This window comes from Rhea pennata, chromosome 2 (assembly GCF_028389875.1).
Source record: "Rhea pennata isolate bPtePen1 chromosome 2, bPtePen1.pri, whole genome shotgun sequence".
Lineage (NCBI taxonomy): Eukaryota > Metazoa > Chordata > Aves > Rheiformes > Rheidae > Rhea > Rhea pennata.
This window is the reverse complement of record NC_084664.1, coordinates 110173281-110192945: the sequence shown is the minus strand read 5'-3', so window position 1 is coordinate 110192945 and position 19665 is coordinate 110173281.

Genomic DNA, 19665 nt, shown 5'->3' with positions numbered 1-19665 from the left:
GTGGGCAAATCTCTGTTAACTTCTCTCTGTGAATTCGTCATTGAATGAAAAAGCTTAATAGTGTGGCAAGCTGAAAAAAAATGGAGGTGTTTTTCCTGGCTGCATCAACCTACATGTATGTCACATGTATCAATGTCATGCTTTGCACAGAGGTAAAATACTTCATAAGATGGTAAGGAAGAGCCTCACGTTTAAAAAAGTTTTTAGTTAACATCACCTGCCTTCACAGGAATAGTGAGAAGATAAATAAAATCTATACTCCTGTAAGTATAAATAAAAAACAATTCATTTTTCACTGAATATTCTGTCAGCTGGCTGAAATACAATATCATATAGTCCCCAAGATTGTCATCTGCAGACTTATGTAAGAGTAGAAGCTATTTTTCAGGAAAAAATTATTTCAGTGCATGATTAGTCATGAAAACATTCTTCAGAGTGTTATGAGTCATAGTTCTTTTCATCAAGCCAAATGCTGTGAAATGTATTTCCTAAAAGCAATACCCTTCACCTTACTCTATACAGTGGTTGTGTTAGTTTTGAAAAATGCTGGCTCTCCGAGGTTTTATTATGAAAAGAATGGGCACAAGTGCAAGGACTTGAATAGTATTGCATTTATTTGGACTTACAGACTGGAGGGCTGATGCTGCCATAGCAACAAAACCTCTGGATGTTTGAATTTGAAACACCACTGCAGTTAAACTCCCTGCTGTGATAGAAAACAGCTCTATTGCGAGCTTGCATTCGCTGTAATTTCTGCCACTGCAAATGCCTGCAGTAAGGTTTTGGAATTTGTATTCTGCATATTTATGTCACTAGGAGCTGGTATTTCCCTAGGATTTTACCTGCAAATGCATGCTTCTGTAGTTCTTGCTCCCATTTGACCAAAAACTCCATCAACACCCGATTCTCAAAAGGTAGAGCTCCATGTATTTGCCTTCATTTTCGCACATGGATACCAAAGCTCTGACTGAAATTGGATATTTCAAGCGTAGTACTGTTTTGATATTGCTATTATTTGTTCATAAAAGTATTATCACATGAAGCATAAACATACATACATTTTTTGCATGTGATTTTATATATTTATATGTATATATTACACTCTTAATCACAAATTAAGAGCAGTAAAATGTCTTTTGCCAGACACGTACTTCTGTTCTTCTCCACCTGGGTCTGGTATAGGAGATTGCCTCTCTGCTTAGAAATTGCAAATGCTTAAAAGCTTTATAGGTGAGTTACTTTAAATTTTTGCCCCTTCCAACGAGTTTCCAAACTACCTTTTGCTATACCACACTTCTGGTGCTTAATTTTTTCCACACTTTTTAAAGCACTAATTCTCTTCCTCAGACTCTAATCTTTTTTGGACGCTTAATCTTTACAGCAGCTGCAGTCCCTCATTAAGTGAACAAATACTATTACAACACTATGAAGAAGACATATCCATTTTGAATCCACTTTAATGTACTATGTACAGTTCCTGGGTTACCTCTTATCATTTCTTAACTGTTAGTACTTTCTCAAGCAATATCATATTTTCTCTACTTACCTACAGCCATTGCTACTCTAAACTTGGTTCTTCCTGCTCTAAGGAGACTTATGCCATTTTGGTAGAGTAAAGGGACTCTCTATAAAAAGTAAACTATATTTACATCTATTTTAAGGTCTTTTTGTGTACAGTGATTGTGTTGGATGAAAGAGAATCAGTTGTTCTGGTGTATTTTCTAGTCCCTTTGTAATTTAAAATTGTCCTTACTCAGAAATAGTGTACTAGCTATGAGAGAGCTGCTACCTATTAAAATATTTCCGCCAGGAATCCATTAGTGAAATTTTATGTTCAATTACTGACATTTCCATTAGTAAAATTAGTTATATAGCCAACATATCTATCTATTAAGGTTTGGATCAACATTCCTCCCTTCCCCACTTTGTAACAGGCACACAATTGACAGTAGAGCTTTCAACCACTGTTTCCGAAGGGAAATAAAATGGAAGGATTTCTGCCACGAAGCAAAAACTTGTCAGTGAAGGGAAATTATCCATACAGCCATAGCAATATAGTTTCACTGTTACTGCCAAGAGAGTATGACAACTTAGGTAGGTAGTTTCTCTCAGAATTTAGAAAGTCTCTTTTCAGTTCAAAATATGTCTCTTCAAAAGCATTTTAAGACAAAATGAAACTTTCTTAAAATCTCATAGAGGTTCACAAGGAAACAAAAATTAAACATACTGTTACTGATATAATTAAATCAATAGAAATGATAAACTTCCCCAGAGGAAAAAACATTCTTAAATAAACTCTTCAATTCTGCATTAGGTGTTCTTTCTTCCCCATTAATAAGAAAGATGTATAAAGCACAAAAGCACGATCACCTAAGTGATATCTCATGGTGCTCCACAGAATGAAAAAGGCAGTGGGTCTGTGCACACTGTAGTATCTATGTGTGTTAGTAAGATAATCCCAAATACAAGTATCTTGCAGGAATAGTTACCCTCTAGCTAACCTTACTGGGTATTTTTATTTCAGCTCTGACATTGAGACCCTATTAGTGTTCAGGGAGCACTGGGCATATAGGCTGCTGCATTTTCCTGCCTAGTACCAAAGATCCCTTGACCTCAGTGCAATAGTGTGGAAAATAGGCTGTGAAGTACAAGCCTCACTTAGGTTTTTAAAAATAAACACCTTTATCTCATGACTGGAGGATGACACGGGCTGTTCTATTGCTCTCAATAAACTTTCCATTGCCTCTAAAGATTAACCAGCTTGGGAACTTTTAATATATCATCATCATTACATTTGCAATTGGTAAATTTACCTAGAATGTCTTTTCACAGCAATAAATTACTGTATAGCAAGGGAGATGAAAAATTGCTATTTACAAGCTGCTGCCTTGCAAAGGATAGCTTATAAAAATTGTGCTGACTTAGCTAGCACTCTTCATTGTCACCTTGGGGATGAAGATTTGGTTATATTAAGATTTCTTACACATACAGGAGTGTCCTAACCCATATGTAAGTAAGAGGAACACTTCTGAGCTCTACAAATAGATCACTTGGCTTTGCTTGGAGATTTTTGGGGATCTCTTAGGGCTGTGAAGGCATAAAAAGACCTTCAAATACTTACATTTGTCTTAAGAAAAGTCAGTTTTCAGGGAGCAGCACAGCCAGTACTTTATCAGAGATCTATTCCAAGGATAGCGAACTCAGGAAATAAGTCTAGAGCGTCAGTTCTTGGTTGACAAACTCAAGGTATTTTGCAAAAGTTAGGTATACAACATCTACATAGAGAGCTTGGCCTGATGATGAGAGTTCTTCTTTGGAGTAAGTCTGGGAAAGGTTTGTGGTAGCAGATAATTAGATCTTCACGAGCCTGGCAAGTAAAAGCTGTGCTAGAGCTCAATACCAACTTCCAGCATTGTGCAAGACATCCATTTGTTTATCTACAGAGCAGAAGGAGAAAAAGAAAGATGAGAATAATGCTCTGACAGGTTTTACAGTTTTCTGAAACACTTTGCTTTTCAAAACATGAAAGCCATGTAGAAAAGAACACTTATAAATCATTAAGTATTTTGAATTCTTATGGATACATTCAGATGTTATGGAAGCGATTTGGATTTTACAATGATAAAGAAACTGTCTAGGAGTTTTTCTGCAATAAGGGACTTGAAAATGATGGCAATATGTTCTTGGCATTTATTTTGCTGCAAATTTTTATTATGTTGAACTGTAGATCCCTAGAATTTTACAAGCAAATAGGCCTTCTTAATTCTTCCTACCATATGAACCAAAGCATTAACTGGGCCACATTTGCCTTAGGTGGAGCCCCATATGCACCTATATGGGCTTACACATGCAAATCTGAACGCTTTGCTTGCAAAAGAATATTTCTATTTGCTATTTGCATGGCAAATGTTGTCACTAAATGAAAAAAACATAAGTATATTTTCTATCAAATTGTACGTCTCTGTTTCCTGGAAAGATTTGAGCATATGAAATCATATTTATATGAATAATGTATCTGCTGATATGTCACCTCTCTTTGGGCTCATTCAGGTGGGAGAAATTGGCTCCATATTTGGGAAACTACTTGATAAGATATCCAAATGTCAGATGCAGGCCCAAGATGTTTTGGTATCATTGCATTCCCTGCATCACAAAAGACATGTTAGATTGTTTTAGGAAGCATTTGTTGTCTGCCTAGTTGCAGATACTCTCCAACTGAAATGGAATTCTCCTGTGAAATCTGAGACAGTCATTTTGTGGGCAAAGTGGTGTAAAGAAGTGCATGCTTGTCTCAAAGAACTATTATGATTATCTTCCTGTTCACAGGGAGGCAACGGAAAAAGAATACACTTTGCAAATAGATGCATCTTTGAAGAATAGATTTGAAGTATTCCACTTCCTTAAGCGGCCAAGTTCTTGTACCAATTTATTTTTTGCTCAGACTTCTTCCTGAGCAGAGAAATCTCTTGCCAGATAAACTTGCCCACATTTTTCTTTAAAGTCATGAAGTTTAGATTTGGTAACAGTGATAGTCTTAGCTCTTTCCTACAACACTAATTTTCTGACACATTCCTTTTATAGTCTGTTGGGACAGATAGGTTCCTCTATAGGACATTTCAGCTGTTCTGGATTGTAGAACTTTTCTCATTTCAGTGGCTACAGAATGAGCCAAAAGAGCTTAATTTTTCTGGCTACACTTCACCTTTATGAATCCCTTAATTTTCACAGCAGTTTTCTTCTAATGATTTTCACAAAAAAAAAACATTCAAAATTATGCAAATTATTCCAACCAAGAATGGTGCCACAGGATCAGGTGAGGAGTATTTGGTGACTTCCCCACCTTATCTTGCATGTCATAATCAGAGAATAATTTTACAAATAAAGATTTTTCAGAATGTATTTCAGATTTGCCAAAGACTATTAATTCCCTAATCTCCATATTCCTGTGTCATATATTTTGTAGCTTGGAAATACTGCACTTTGTCTACTGCAGACTTGTGTTTTACATTTCAAGACATAATCTAAAATTTATAAAAGTGGATTTTTACACTGGGACAGTTCCCTCCTTTCACCTGTCTCTCCTAAATAAATGCAGAGGAATGGAGAAGTTTACCCAACTAAAAGGAGGCCCTTCTCAGCGCATTCAGTAGGAAAAAGCAGTGCCATCTATTGTTTGTGTAGTAAAATAATGTCTTGCTTCTGTTCAAAATGCATTGTGAGTTTCAGAATTTAAACATGTCTTCGAAACACCAGTATTTGTTCCTAACTTTTTGTTTTGATAAGTGTCATACTTCAGTGATATATTTTTGAGAGGAAAAAGACCTAGCTTTTACAACTCATAAGCATGATTCTTTTGACTGTTAAGCGTTGTGGTCTACAACATAGTGCAGTTGAGAAAAAAAGGCCATTCAGTGCTTTCTTCTTAAAATTTGGCTTAGGTTCTTCACAATATTTGACTTAGTAGCTATGCAGGTAAAATGCAATTATATATTATAAATGGCATACAAAACAACAGAATGATGTGTTCTACCACATAAGCTTTATTTGTTAAGAAGACAATAATATGCCTCTTACATGTCTGGAGAGATCATGCTACCATGTTTAAAATGGAAATAGTCTATTACCAATGGTTTTAAATGTATGTATCCAACAGTATGATGAACTCAAAAGAAGAAATCACTGCACAAATGAATGTCAGCAGGATTTTTGTATAGCACCAGCTACCATACACTCTAGTCTGTACATTTCAGATTAAAATAAGTAGTCCTCTGTTGTTTAATTGGCACATTCACGAATTTACAGAAACTGAATTATCTTTTTATAGTATGTATCTCACATATATAATAGAATTGTATGAAACATACCATAGTATTCCTTTAGGATGATGGTCATAATTCACACATGGGCTCACCTACTGTGAGTAAGATAGTCTTCTGAAATATATGTTCATGAACTCTTTGAATAGTACTTCATGTTATCATTTATTTCCTAAAATTTCACATGCATACTTACATAAATAAGTGATGGTGTCTGCCATCTGATTGCCACTCTCATGAAAAGTGCAACCACTAACTCTCATTGAAGTCAACTCAGGCAACCCAAAATGTTTTGATTCTCTATATATTTATATAGGACTGATTCTTTCTCTACACCTCTGAGATGCAAAGACTCAGATTTATTTAGAAAATAACAATAACAGATGGACAAGTTAACACCTCACAACTAAACAGAACTTGTGCTCATTCTTCACTTTCAGTAAAAAACGCAATAGCTCAGGTCAAACTAATGACAAAGACGGCTTCGAGCTAAGGCACCAGGTTGGATCTAGTCTGGTGTGTTGGAGAGCTGTGGTTTTACCATATTTGAAGTGTGGCATCTTGCCCAGGTTAACCATAGACCTGAGCAATGGCCACAAGTGTCCACTGGGTGGCACTAAATAACAAGACTGTGCAATGCTACTCCCACAAACAAAATAAAATCGCGTATCAGACGCTAACCAGCTATATTAATCTAAAAGGTTACAGGATGCTACTGGCATATTTTTGCCTTTTCCTCAGAATATTCTGAATTTTACCTGCGGGTTTTCTAACCAGCTGGCCTTTAAAATTCAAAAATGCAGCACTGTACTTCTTTTGTTGCTATGCAAAAGCCTCACAGGATGGAGACAGAAGCTATGACAAAACAAGGTATTGACACTAACAGAAATTAGCAGTTTAAGCAGAGTGACTTTCCATCTCTTATATTAAAGACTGTCCTTTACTTCATGCTTTTGTTTTGTGAAAAGGCTAAATCAATCAGCCAAATCTTTGCAGAAAAACTCGAAAGTAATTTTTGGTAAAACTTGTTTTAAATATTGTGTTTGTCATAAAGAAACAAGAAAAAAAAGGCTTATAAGAAGAGGTAAGATCTGTTATTAGACAAATATCAACCTTTCAAAAGCATGCACAGTCCTCAGGTTGGAAGCCTGGTCTTTAAAAAATGCTAACCTCAAAGCTTCGAAGCTTCCTTCTTGTGTTGTTTGAACTGAACTGAACATCTGAAAAAAGTCCTCACTGGGACTTTTGCATGCCAAGATTTTGCATGTTAAAATATGACACCACTCTAGGCCTCTTGGTTTGCACTTGTAATGTATGTTAAAGAACATAATACATTGATATAGAAATGACTGCACGAGGTCACACTGAAAATTCAAAGAGTCCCAGAGCATCTCATTTTTTTGTCTTGAAATAGCCTCTTGATCATTTTAGTTGCTGCCCTGCTTCTTGTAACAGTACCATTAGTTGAGAAGTTCCCACCTGAAATGAAGACAGGATGATGCATGTACCTTTTCAAGTACAATAGTGAAAATGATCCTAACTGAGTTCAGCTACTTGTTTGAAAAAGATATATATCCATTTACAGAATTCCTCTGTAAGGCATATAGGCTATTCAACCCACAATGTCATTCCAGTCTACTAGCTGTAATACATTTTTGTACAATTTTAATAGTATTGCTAGGTGTGAATATGATGCTGCGACACTTCACACAAGGGAAGACATTTTAAATTTGTAAATCAGATACAAGAGCTGCCTACCCAGGTAGACTTACACATGCTATTTTTACCATGTATGATAAAAGGAGCTGAGATTATTTTTATACCTTCTCCTCTGAAGTGACCTCTTTCCCACGAATAAAGAAGCTACAGGGCTCAGATGGAGCCATAAAATCTTCAGAAACAAACTAGAATAGTACATGCAGTCATAAAAATGACATGAAGATAAGGTTCATTATGTCAGGCTTTTCTAGATTGAAAAAAAAAAAGTGTTATATTCATAATGAAACATGAGAAACACAGTGATTTAAAGTTCTTAGGTGAGAATCTGTGCTATGCTTGAACCGTCTTTAAAAAATTGTTTGACTTTAAGATAGTTTTACATCTCCCCAGTCCTGAGAGGCTCTGGGACTCAGATCTGCCTATACCTTCTATGACACAAGATACATTTCCTGTATTTAAAGGCTTAGTATCTTTAAACCTGCTTCAGTCTAAATCCATAAGGAGGTCTGTGGTTCCTCCTTTCAACAGTTTAGACCTTAGTTTATTGCTTCTGCTAGAAGTCAGATCAGTGTAATTACAGGAAACCCTTTTTTTTTTTTTTTTTTTTTAAGGATAGAGAAAAAAAGAACTTTTTTTTTGGAGAAACTTAGTTTAAAAACTGGTGGTTGAAATATTTTATACAGAAAAACACAGTAATAACTTTAAGATAAGAAGCTGGAAGTTTCCTACATTTATCCATAAATGTCATTTTTCACAAGAGAAAAACAGACCTTGGCATTTTCCAGTCCTAAGGTCAGCCAATCAGAAAGCGGGATGCAGAGCTAGAGTTTTAAAAGCATTTCCTAATTTTGAATAAAACTAATTGGAAAAAAATCCTTCTAGCCAAACCTAAGTGAAGTCTACTGGATTATGTCAACAGGAAAAAATTTGACCTATCACGTTTGTAAAATGTTGCATAAATACAACAAAGAAATTGAGTAAACAGTTCCAGAAAGAAGTATCACCATTCAAAATATGTTTTGGTAGACGTAAGGGTAGATAGTGAGCTGAAGAAAGACTTGCATCATGGAAAAAAAAACTAAATAAGGATTCAAATCTGCTCTAACACATTTAGCCCTGCTGCTCTTATTTCTTTCTCTGATTTATTTAGGACTGCAGCAAAATCTATTTATCAAGCAAATAATGCCAAATTCACCTCTAGTGTAATTCAGTTCAATTTAAAAACAAAACCGAAACAGTATTTTGATTACCAGAGGATGATACAGACATCGGGCATTGATGAACTGTGGCACACAATTCTATCTATATAAATTGAACATCCAAAACCAATGAGAATACTTATCATTCAGTGCATGTATTTAACACACTCCAACATCTACCTGCACAGGACATCTGGTCTATTAGATTCACAGGTATCCTGCTCCTGTCCTCACCTTCCGGGCAGTTCTACTCCTCTCAAGAGGAGCTTCTGTCCAGTCCCTGAAAACACCGGTAAAGTGGTATCTATAGCAGAAGTGACTTTTCACTAACTGTTGCAGCTGCTTTTATTAGGGATGTGGGGACCTCTGTGATGGGAGTATTCTGAGAGGCCAAGACAGCAAGAAGATCTCAGTACTTCAAGTAGGCATCTTTTTTCGCTATCTGTTACCAATTAAAAATGAGTTGTTAATTAAACATACTAGTGAAGCCTTAGGTACCATGAGCTTGATGCTGCACTGTGGTTTCTGATGGCTGCATCATCTGATGGTTGCTAGTCTCTAAGGCTCAGGTGGCTGAGTTTGGTTTGAGATCTTTCCAGCAAAAGAAGCTAGAACCAAAGCGAGCATCTTCTCTTTTCCTCAAGTTCCACTGTATATCATTGGTGGTTATATATAGTTTTCTCATGGATCAAGATCAGTCTGGTCCTCTTTTCACAGGTCAGAAACTGTCTGCTCTGGCTTATCCAAATTGTCAGACTCCTGAGTGATGGTCCAGTCCAGCCTCTTCACATGGGTGTTGTATGTTTGTAGACTGAATGCCAGTCAACTGATTCCTTCAAGTTTTTGCAGACTGAGTACAGCTATCATAGTTTTACTATTTTTGTGCACCTGTGCCACACAAAGATGTATTACACAATATTTAACTCCTGTGATATGTCCAGTGGAAGACAAACAGGATGCCTCATAGTTCTGCTTTAAATCAAACAGGCTTGTGATACATCCGGGTGCAAGGCAAAAAATACCTATTTCACAAACAGGTCTTCACACTGCACAACTGCTCCTGCTGACACTTGCTTCCTTCCACACTGGGGGCAAACTAGCTGATCCCCACCTGAGTACAGCATGATTTTTCTTGTTTTCCTTGCTTGACCAACTACCTTTAACTCAGTGTAGGGCTTTCCTCACCTGAGGAGAGCCTCCACCCAGCCTCTACCGCGCGACTAAAAATTGCCTTCTGACCAGCAGGTGGAAGCAAAAGATAGATGTGTATTTAAATGGGTGTATTTAAAAGGGAATGGGTCGTTCGTGTGCTTAAAGTTAAGACCGTAATTGAATACTTCTCTGACTTACAACTTGTTAGCAGTAACAATTGTTTGTTTAATGAGGGCTGGATATAAGTACTGGACAGAATTTATAATCTCTTGTTCTTCAACTGCAAACCGGAGCAGATGCAGATTAAAATAACACATTTTGTATTTCCAGAATAAATAGGAATAATTTAACACCAATTACAGTTAGATCATGTAAAATAAGAAAAGACAACATTCTAAGTGCTGAACATGTACTGATTTGAGCAGATTTTGAGATTATAAATATTAAATCATTTAGCATCATCCAGAAGGATACAGACAGATGGGGAAGTGCAAGGAAGCAACACAACAGTATTCATCAGCAGGACTGGTATCATCCCATCAGTTGTAACTGTTGCCATAGGATTTTAGACATCAGAGCAAAGAACTTTAACAAGGAATTGAAAGCTTATTTTAGATATTCATCTAAAATACCTAGGATATTTCTCCCTAGCACAGTGGGCAGCACAGGGAAGTATGAAGACATTCATTTGAAAATGAAACAAGTGGCCAGTGCAGACCGGCATCATGGTTTAACGGAAGAGGAGAGTTAAAATATGCAGAGGGTTTGAAAGTCTCCTGACAGGCCAGCAGTGCCTGATGAGCAGATTTTGAGTAGAATTTCAGTCTTGACTCCACCAGAGATACACAAAGGCCTGCCCATGAGTTCCCATGTTTTTGGTTTTGTCACATACCTCACCATCCTGTAGCTGAGATGGCTGCCTTCATGGCAAATATGAGGTGGCAATTCAAAACCAAGTGATCTTTTGTCACCCTGCAGAAGGATGCTGACCAGGAAAGAGAGAATGTGCTTCTGTATGACAGCACCTCCACTGGAGACAGGCATTTCTGTTGATGAGTTAGTGCCAAGGTGTCTCCCTGCCTATCTTTGAGGAGTGACAGTCAGCAGTGAGATGCAGTTTAAACCACGGATTTTGTCATGCAAGATCTATGCTGCACTAGGATGCTTGATGTGTCTGTTTGTCTCATAGTTCCTGTCGTCCTTCAGTTTCTGACAGAAATAGCTACTGTACAGTTGAACCACAATAATTATAGGGACTGAAGAGAAGAAATAAAAATGTTATTAATGCAACTTTAAAAGGGTAAAAGATCATGAGAGGCCTTAAAATAAAAGCAAATTCATTTATAATATATTGGAGAATAAAGAAAAGTCATAATAGGAATTTTGTGGCTAAATTCAGGAAAGTAGCATTTTCAGCAATATTCAGAAGGGCTGTGAACGGGGAAAAAAAATATTTCATTATGACATTTGCCCACAACAGAGGAAAGAACGTAGTACTTACTGACATAAAAGATAGACTTATGTGTCAGCAAAGTACACAGGCAAAAGCTGAATTAAAGAGAGTTTTTGATGGAAAACCAGATAGCAATATTAAACTGTTAAGTAAGATGAGTGATGAGAAGAGAAAGGACGATGAAGCAATAAACAGGAAAAGCAGGTGAGTTAAAGAGCACTATTTTTTTTGTTTAAGATATCAGAAGTTAAATCATGCTTGGATTTATGAAAAGGATAAACAAAAAAGAAGAGTGAGAGGGTAAGGAGATAATTAAGGATAGTGGTAACTGGGTATAAGAAACTGAAAGAGAGCATGACGGTAAGTCATTAGGAACATGGTCAGAAGGGGAAAACAAATGAGAAATTTGAAACTTCAGCATCTTAGGGGGGAGGGAAAGCAAGGAAGAGTGAGCTGCAGACAGATAATAGCATACGTGTTTCTGGACCGGGTAGACAGTTCCTGCTGTCTCCTATTCCATTGTGAACACTTTGAATTATAGTCACTTTTGGTGGTGAAAGAGTGGCCCAGATTGATGCAATGACATTACTGGTACCCAGATTTGGCACTGGGTCCCAGCAAGGCATGAGGGTGCGGTGCTGACACTGCCATTGGAAGCTCTCATGCTGTAAGCAGGACCTGTGCACTAAGATGATTCTGTCGACATGGCAGTCATTTTTGTCATCCTGGATATCAAAGTGTGGAAACAGCTGGATTTTAATAATCCACAAGGTATCAAATTGGCCTGTCTGTTCCCAAGGGACTTAATTATTCTCAACACTTTGGGAAATCAGACAAATGTAATTTCTGTGCTCACAATTATTTTCCATAGAGCTGTGGATGTAGTTCTACCTAGGTCTGCATGTTTTGATTTACATTAGGCAAAACAGACTTCTTCCCTGGAAACCCACTTTGATGCAATGGAAAGACTAATACGACACAGTGAGAGCTCTCACGACCGAGAGCTATACCCGCAGATATATTAACTCCTGGAAGGACCATCCAAGATGAACAGATCAAAGATCAGAGGATAAATGAAAAACAGCTTCTGGTCATCTCAGAGGGAACTATGTAATCGGAAGCAACCATCACAGCAAAAAAGTAACAAAAATTATATTGAAATTCAATATAATTGTCCTAATAAACAGGATAATAGATAAGGATAGCAGAGACTTATTCATGCCCTAAGGTATCTGGCAGAGTCAGAAGTATTTGTTTTCAGACAAGATCCTAACACATTAAAAAGTCAGTGCCCTGAAAGTCTTACTAGGAAAAGTAAAAATGTCCCTTTAAACTGCATAATAATAATAATCTGACCAGGAGACAATTTCATTCCTGGTAGAATTTTGTTGCCTCAAAGGAAGAAATGAAGATGTTGTCTCCTTTCATGCCCACATTTGTTGTGTTGGGTTTTTTGTTATTAGGACTTTTTGTAACTTCAACCCCAAGAGCATTAATGCATTTTAATTTCTTTTAAGTAGGTCACTGCTTTTTGTTTTCTGCATTTCTTGCCTTCTAAAACAATTTGTCATCTAAATTTTTATTTATTCTCTTTAGAATAAAAACAAAAAAAGCACTGAAGTAATGTCAAATCTACTTTAACAATGCTACTGTATTTCATTGTAACCTCACCCACTCAAAACCCACCAGGCTATTCTCAAGGTACTGCCTTTCCATATGATAACCTTTCACAGATAAGGATTTAGGGAGAAAGGCATCCTAGAAAGCTGGATATTGCAGAAAAGAAGAAATTTGTTCCTACAAGAATATGTCAAGGCAAAGCAACTTATACTAAAGCGGTCACCATTTTGGTCACACGTGATCTTTACAAAAAGCAAGTACCACACTGACAGTCAGGAACTTAACAAAAAGCAGATTAAGACTCTGTCCCGTGATGTCCATTCTGCATTTAACTCCATTTAAAATTATGGTTGCTTTTCCTCCTGCCTCTCCCCCTAAGACCTGTAGAACTTGTTAATAAATTAACCTGTAAAGTGTCACAAAACAATTTTCCCAGCATGGTGTTGCAGGGAGAGACTGCAGTTTTAATCTTTTTATTGCAAGAACTACAATACATTCAGGTAACTAATGTGGTAAGGGAGGTACATCTCTGCTTCTGTGCATCTTTTTTAGATATGTCATTATGGGGTGCCTGTAAAGTAGAGAGAAGGTACTGGTAGAATTTTTACTTGGGATGATAGAGACTGCAGCCTCACTGTTGCATTTGGTCAGCATCCTGAAGCCCAACTTGGGAAGCACGGGCCATGTCACAGTGATTGCTGTGTCACCTGGAGCTCATGAAACAAGTAGAGCAACATTCAGACCCCCCTCTCTGCCAGAACAAAATGTAAGGTTTACAGGTAATGTGGGTTGAAGACATAAATAATAAATGAGCTAAATAATGAAGACTAGTTGCACCTAATTATAGTTCTAGCTGCCCTTTTGAACAAAGAAAGTTCAAAGCTGCTTCAGAAAGATGTTGATCCCTTTCCTGAACGGTGTTTGAACTTAATGGATGATTAACATGACAAAGTCAGGAGATGCCAGTGGAGGTCAGGCCAGCCTTTGATAGCCTTGCTGAGGAAAAAAGTAATGTCTCTTACAGCAGTTTATTTTTCTATACATCAAATCATTCCTAAGCCTAAATTAATATTTAGCTTGAATATAGAAGCAATGTAAGAAGTAAAAGCATATTGTTTAAACAATTTGGAGGATGTTCTTCCTTATATCTTTTGGTATCCAACTTGGGAGACTAAGTTAGGAAAGTAGCTCTTCAGGGTCTACATACAAACAGTAGAGAATCAGGTAACTGTAGAAGGAGTGTAAGTTCCTAGCTAGGTCATTTGAGTGTCTAATATTAAGTATGTGAATACATTCACCTCCTCATCCCATTCTATTAATAGTTTAATTGAGAGGAATTTGTTCCTAGTGCCCTTCCCACGGTGTTAACTGGGAAACATGAATGCCCAACCACTGGGAACTGAGCTTCTCTTAGACCATGGGGAAAAGATTGCCCATGGAATAGGACACCAGGTTATAGGTCAGTGGACTTGTGTTCTTTTCCAGCTCTGTCAGCGACTTCTTGCGTGACCAGTGGTCAGTACACATCTGCCTCACTTTTTCCTATCTGTAAAATAGTGATTCTTAACGACATTCTGAAAGAGATCTTCATCTTTGGATAAGTAGGTCTTAATTATATGCTAACTATGATTATTTCATTCCCAAAACAAATATCTACAGACACATCTAAACGATTGTTATGTACTTCTAAACAACATGAGTAGTACAAATAAATGATACTTAAAATTACTTAATTACTTAAAATTAAAACTTCAAAAACGTTTCCATGTTCATATATAATATGAAATGTACTTCCACACAAGGGTGGAATTAAAACTGCTGAAACAGTATACTGAAACACTGGATTTGTAACGTGAAGAAGAGCATATGTATTCAGGGGACATAAAAGATATCTTTGTACAATACCGTGGTGTAAATAGAAAACATCATTACCATTAACATATCCTTCATCATTCCTTATTCTGGCAGTAGAAGAATTCTTCAAATGACTGTATAGGCTTGCTCATCAGAGCTCAATAACATTAAAGCAATGACTAGAAACATAAGCAGTATGCAGGCATGCTGAATAAAGTGCAATGTGCCCTAAAGGAAGTATGCTGTAAAAAAAAAAAAAAAAAAAAAATCATGTTTTTATAATCATATGAAATGCCATCTGTATACAGAGCAGATTATATCATGAAGGAAGCACAGGTTTTATTACTTCTATATTTAAATATATATTAAACATTATGATAAACAATAAATTACTTGACTAAACCACATGCCAGTATTTTACTGATACATATTGACAAGTTACATAGCTACAGCAAAACTTCCTCTCATTCATTCAGCAGGTATCATTTGATGCCAATGTTACAAACACCTTATCTGCACTAGGTACATAGCACTGCTTGAGCTCATTTTCAGTTTCTTTCTCCAGCATTTACTGGTACTGCTACCATTTGCTTCAAGCACTCTGTGGAACACAGACACAGGTTTACTATCTGTAGTACTTAAGCCAAGGAAGCCAATAAATAGATCAGTAACAAAAGAACTGAAATATATTTGTTATACACAATGGGCTGTGAAATCACACACCTTATAAACTTGTGGGTCAGATCCTCAGCTGAGGAAAATCAATTTACTCGCCTCTCTTTCACTAGAGCTTCACTTTCCACCATCAAAGTACCAAGAGCAAATGAAACTGTCATTTCCCTTCTAGCTAAAATTCAATAGTAACTATCCATAGGTTTTTTGTTTTCTAGCATTTCTAGCAAGTCTAGCTCAGCATTCCAAGATCTACTGTGCCTATAATGAAATGTGTTTTATAATTTTAAGAAACTAGCAGAATTATTCTGTTGAAATAATCTGTGTTGTTTACTCCAAATGTTTTTGTTCCTCTGATGCTTTAGACTCTAAGGAAAGGATTATCATCCCTTTGCAGTGCTATAGATACAAATTGTCACTTGTTCCTTACATTTTCTTCTTATCTAAGTTCCCATGAGCATAGGACAAGAAATCTACAGTAGAAGACTTCCAAGAAAAGAGACAGCAATGTGCAGTGTTGACTTGTAGTAAAAAAATTATAGATACCTTGTTTTATAGAATCATAGAATCAGTAAGGTTGGAAGGGACCTCTGGAAATCATCTAGTCCAACCTCCCCACTCAGCAGGGTCACCTAGAGCAGGTTAGACAGGGTTGCATCCAGGCGGGCCTTGAAGATCTCCAGAGAAGCAGACTCCACAGCCTCTCTGGGCAACCTGGTCCAGGGCTCCGGCACTCTCACAGGGAAGAAATTCCCCCTCACGGTCAGGCGGAACTTCCTGTGCTTCAATTTCTGCCCATTAGCTCTTGTCCTGTCACACGGGACAACTGAAAAGAGTTTGTCCCCATCCCCCTGACACCCTCCCTTCAGATACTTATACACATTGATAAGATCCCCCCTGAGTCTTCTCTTCCTCAGGCTGAACAGGCCCAGCTCTCGCAGCCGTTCCTCGTAGTGCAGGTGCCCAAGCCCTCAGATCATCTTCGTAGCCCTACGCTGGACTCTCTGCAGTAGCTCCATGTCTCTCTTGTACTGGGGAGCCCAGAACTGGACCAGTACTTGAGATGAGTTCTTCTCCGCCCAACTCTCCAGCCTGTCCAGGTCTCTCTGAATGGCAGCACAGCCCTCAGGTGTGACAGCCTCTCCTCCCAGCTTGGGATCATCCGCAAACTTGCTGAGGAGGCACTCTGTCCCCTCATTCAGGTCATTGATGAAGAAGTTGAACAGGATGGGACCCAGTACAGAGCCCTGGGGGACACCACTAGCCACAGGCCTCCAACTAGACTCCATGCCACTGATGACGACCCTCTGAGCTCTGCCTTTCAGCCAGTTCTCAATCCACCTCACTGTCCACTCGTCTAACCCACACTTCCTGAGCTTCTCTAGGAGGATGTTGTGGGAGACAGTGCCAAAAGCCTTGCTGAAGTCAAGGTACAAAACGTCCACTGCTCTGCCCTCATCTACCCAGCCAGTCATTCCATCACAGAAGGCTATCAGATTGGTTAAGCAGGATTTCCCCTTGCTGAATCCATGCTGGCTACTCCTGATCACCTCCTTTTCCTCCATACATTTTTCCTCCATCTGGAGGATGACATCCAGAATGAGCTGTTCCATCACCTTTCCAGGGATGGAGGTAAGGTTGACCGGCCTATAGTTGCCTGGGTCCTTCTTCTTGCCCTTCTTGAAGACTGGAGTGACATTGGCTTTCTTCCAGTCCTCAGGCACCTCTCTAGTCCTCCAGGATCTTTCAAAGATGATGGAGAGCAGCCTAGCAACAACATCCACCAGCACCCGCAGTACCCATGGGTTCATCCCACCTGGGCCCATGGATCTGTGGATGTCTAGCCTGCCCAGAAGGTCTCTAATCCTATCCTCCTCGACCAAAGGAAAGTCTTCCCTTCTCCAGACTTTCTCCCTCATGTCCAGGCTGCAGGATTCTTGAGGGCTGCCCTTAGCAGTGAAGACTGAAGCAAAGAAGGCATTCAGTAATTCTGCCTTCTCTGTATCCCTTGTCACCAGGGCCCCCGCCCCATTCAGTAGTGGGCCCACATTTTCCCTAGTCCTCCTCTTGCTGCTGATACATCAACCAAGATTTTATCTGTAACTATTACGTAGTCTATAGCATTGCAAAAAAGCACCTTTTTAGCACAGAAGATATGGCCAGTTAGCTTTGGCAGTGTCACACCTCTTCTTTAGAAACGCCTTTTCAGATGTGGTAACACGTTCTACACCTTCCAGGTTTCTCTGGTATAGTAAGGATTATTATCATCCCAGGCAGCCTCCACCCTACAGCTAGAGCTCCCTGGAGTTCACTTCCAGTTTGGTTCTTAACTGTTATTCAGTGCTGTGGATAAGCAATTGCATTATTTTTTTCTGTTCCATGTTCCTTCTCCTTTTTCCTTCCTTTTTGTGTTCTTCTGCAGTTGTTTCTCTGAAGAGAAGTGTTTCATAGAAATGGTTCCATGTACAATCTCAGCACTATCCATATAGGTGTCTTTGTTGGAAGAATTCTTTCTCTGATGCTAATAAATATCCATTTTAACATTTACAGTTCTCAGCTGAGTGTGTTACACTAACAGGCAGTTCATTGTCTGTTTTGCCTCCAGTTTGCTTACAGAAATGAATCTCAGATTATATTTAACACTAATCCTGCTCTGCAGTACACATAAATTATTGATGGATTAAGTGTAATCGATCTCAAGTACAGCACCATTTTTAATTCACTTGAAACACTCCTAGGGATATACATCATTTTTTTGCATAGTCTTGCAGTGTGATAGTTCCAACAGATAATTTTTGTTTTCTGATTATTTTAGATCCTTATTATTGAATATGACCTATTTTATTTCCTTCCTGTGTTTTCATATATCCTAAAACAGAATACCATACTGGCTAAATATGAACATTATGAACATATGAACTAACATTTAATGCTGAGGTTCTAGCAAGATCTTAATGCTTTCCTTTTTTAAAAAAATATTTGACAGCAGAGCTGATTGAAGACTTTATAATGTGATAAGAAGCCTGAGATACCATTTGATAGTGTTTATATTCTTGCCAGATGACCTACTTTCAGAAGAATCTCTTCAGATGGCTTGCCAACATTCATGGTCCCTATACTGCAAATTACTTAATATTTCTTAATATTAGAGTATGTATCTTAGAAAATAACTCAAATATATTTCCAGATATTACTGGTTATTTGCAGTGGCACAGCTAGAAGTACTACTTTTGAGTGTCAGAATATATGCAGTGAATGCCTGTACATCATGGATCATGGGTTGGAGATTAATAAAAGCTAATTTGCTTTTTTTTTTTTTTTTTTTTTTTACATTTCAAGACAGAGGCTAATGTGACAGTCATTAAGTATCCCCAGTATGTTTCTATCTAAAGCAAAAAAGAAATAAATGAGATTATTTGGCATAATGCATTCTAATAATGAAATCCAATGATACAGTAAATAATTACCAGATTGCAAGAATAATTCTCTAGCCTACATTTGCAGAAAATGGTAGCATTCTCCATCTCTCCCATAACACTTCATGCAAGCAGAGCTTGTGAGGCTGATAGGTGCAGAGTGTGAGGCTACAGAAAGAGATAGTCATGTCATTTCTCAGCTCTTGCACACCTGCCTTCTTGGGGATAGACACAGGTACAACAGTTGCTATTTTCCCAAACCCTGTATCGAAAGAGGAAACACAGGGAGTCCTGTTCTTCTTTATGCAGCTTCCTTTATTGCTGTGTCACACTGGAAAAGGAGTTTCCTAAAATAATTGTGGTCCATAAAAGACTCTCTTAGATATCACTGCCTACTTGAGTAGTTGTATGCACATGCTTTGTCATGATATATCAGGTCCCATGTGGACAGTACTTTTGCATTCCAGTTCAAGGCATGTAGAAGGCAGAATGCACAAAGCAAGTGGCTAAACCTGCAGATCACTGCAGATACTGACTCCCATTCAAGTTCACAGTCTGTTTCCAATTTATTTGTTCAGTATTCTCATCTGATAAATAGCCTGAGTTTAAAACCTGAATGCTTGCAAATGCTTTTGTTTCTTGCCTGTTAATGCATTCCTGAAGTCCAAATGAAAAAAAGTGTGTATTGAGCTCTTATGTAAATAATAAATTACTATAATTATATATTGTGTATTATATAATTGAATGTTTATGAATCTGCACAT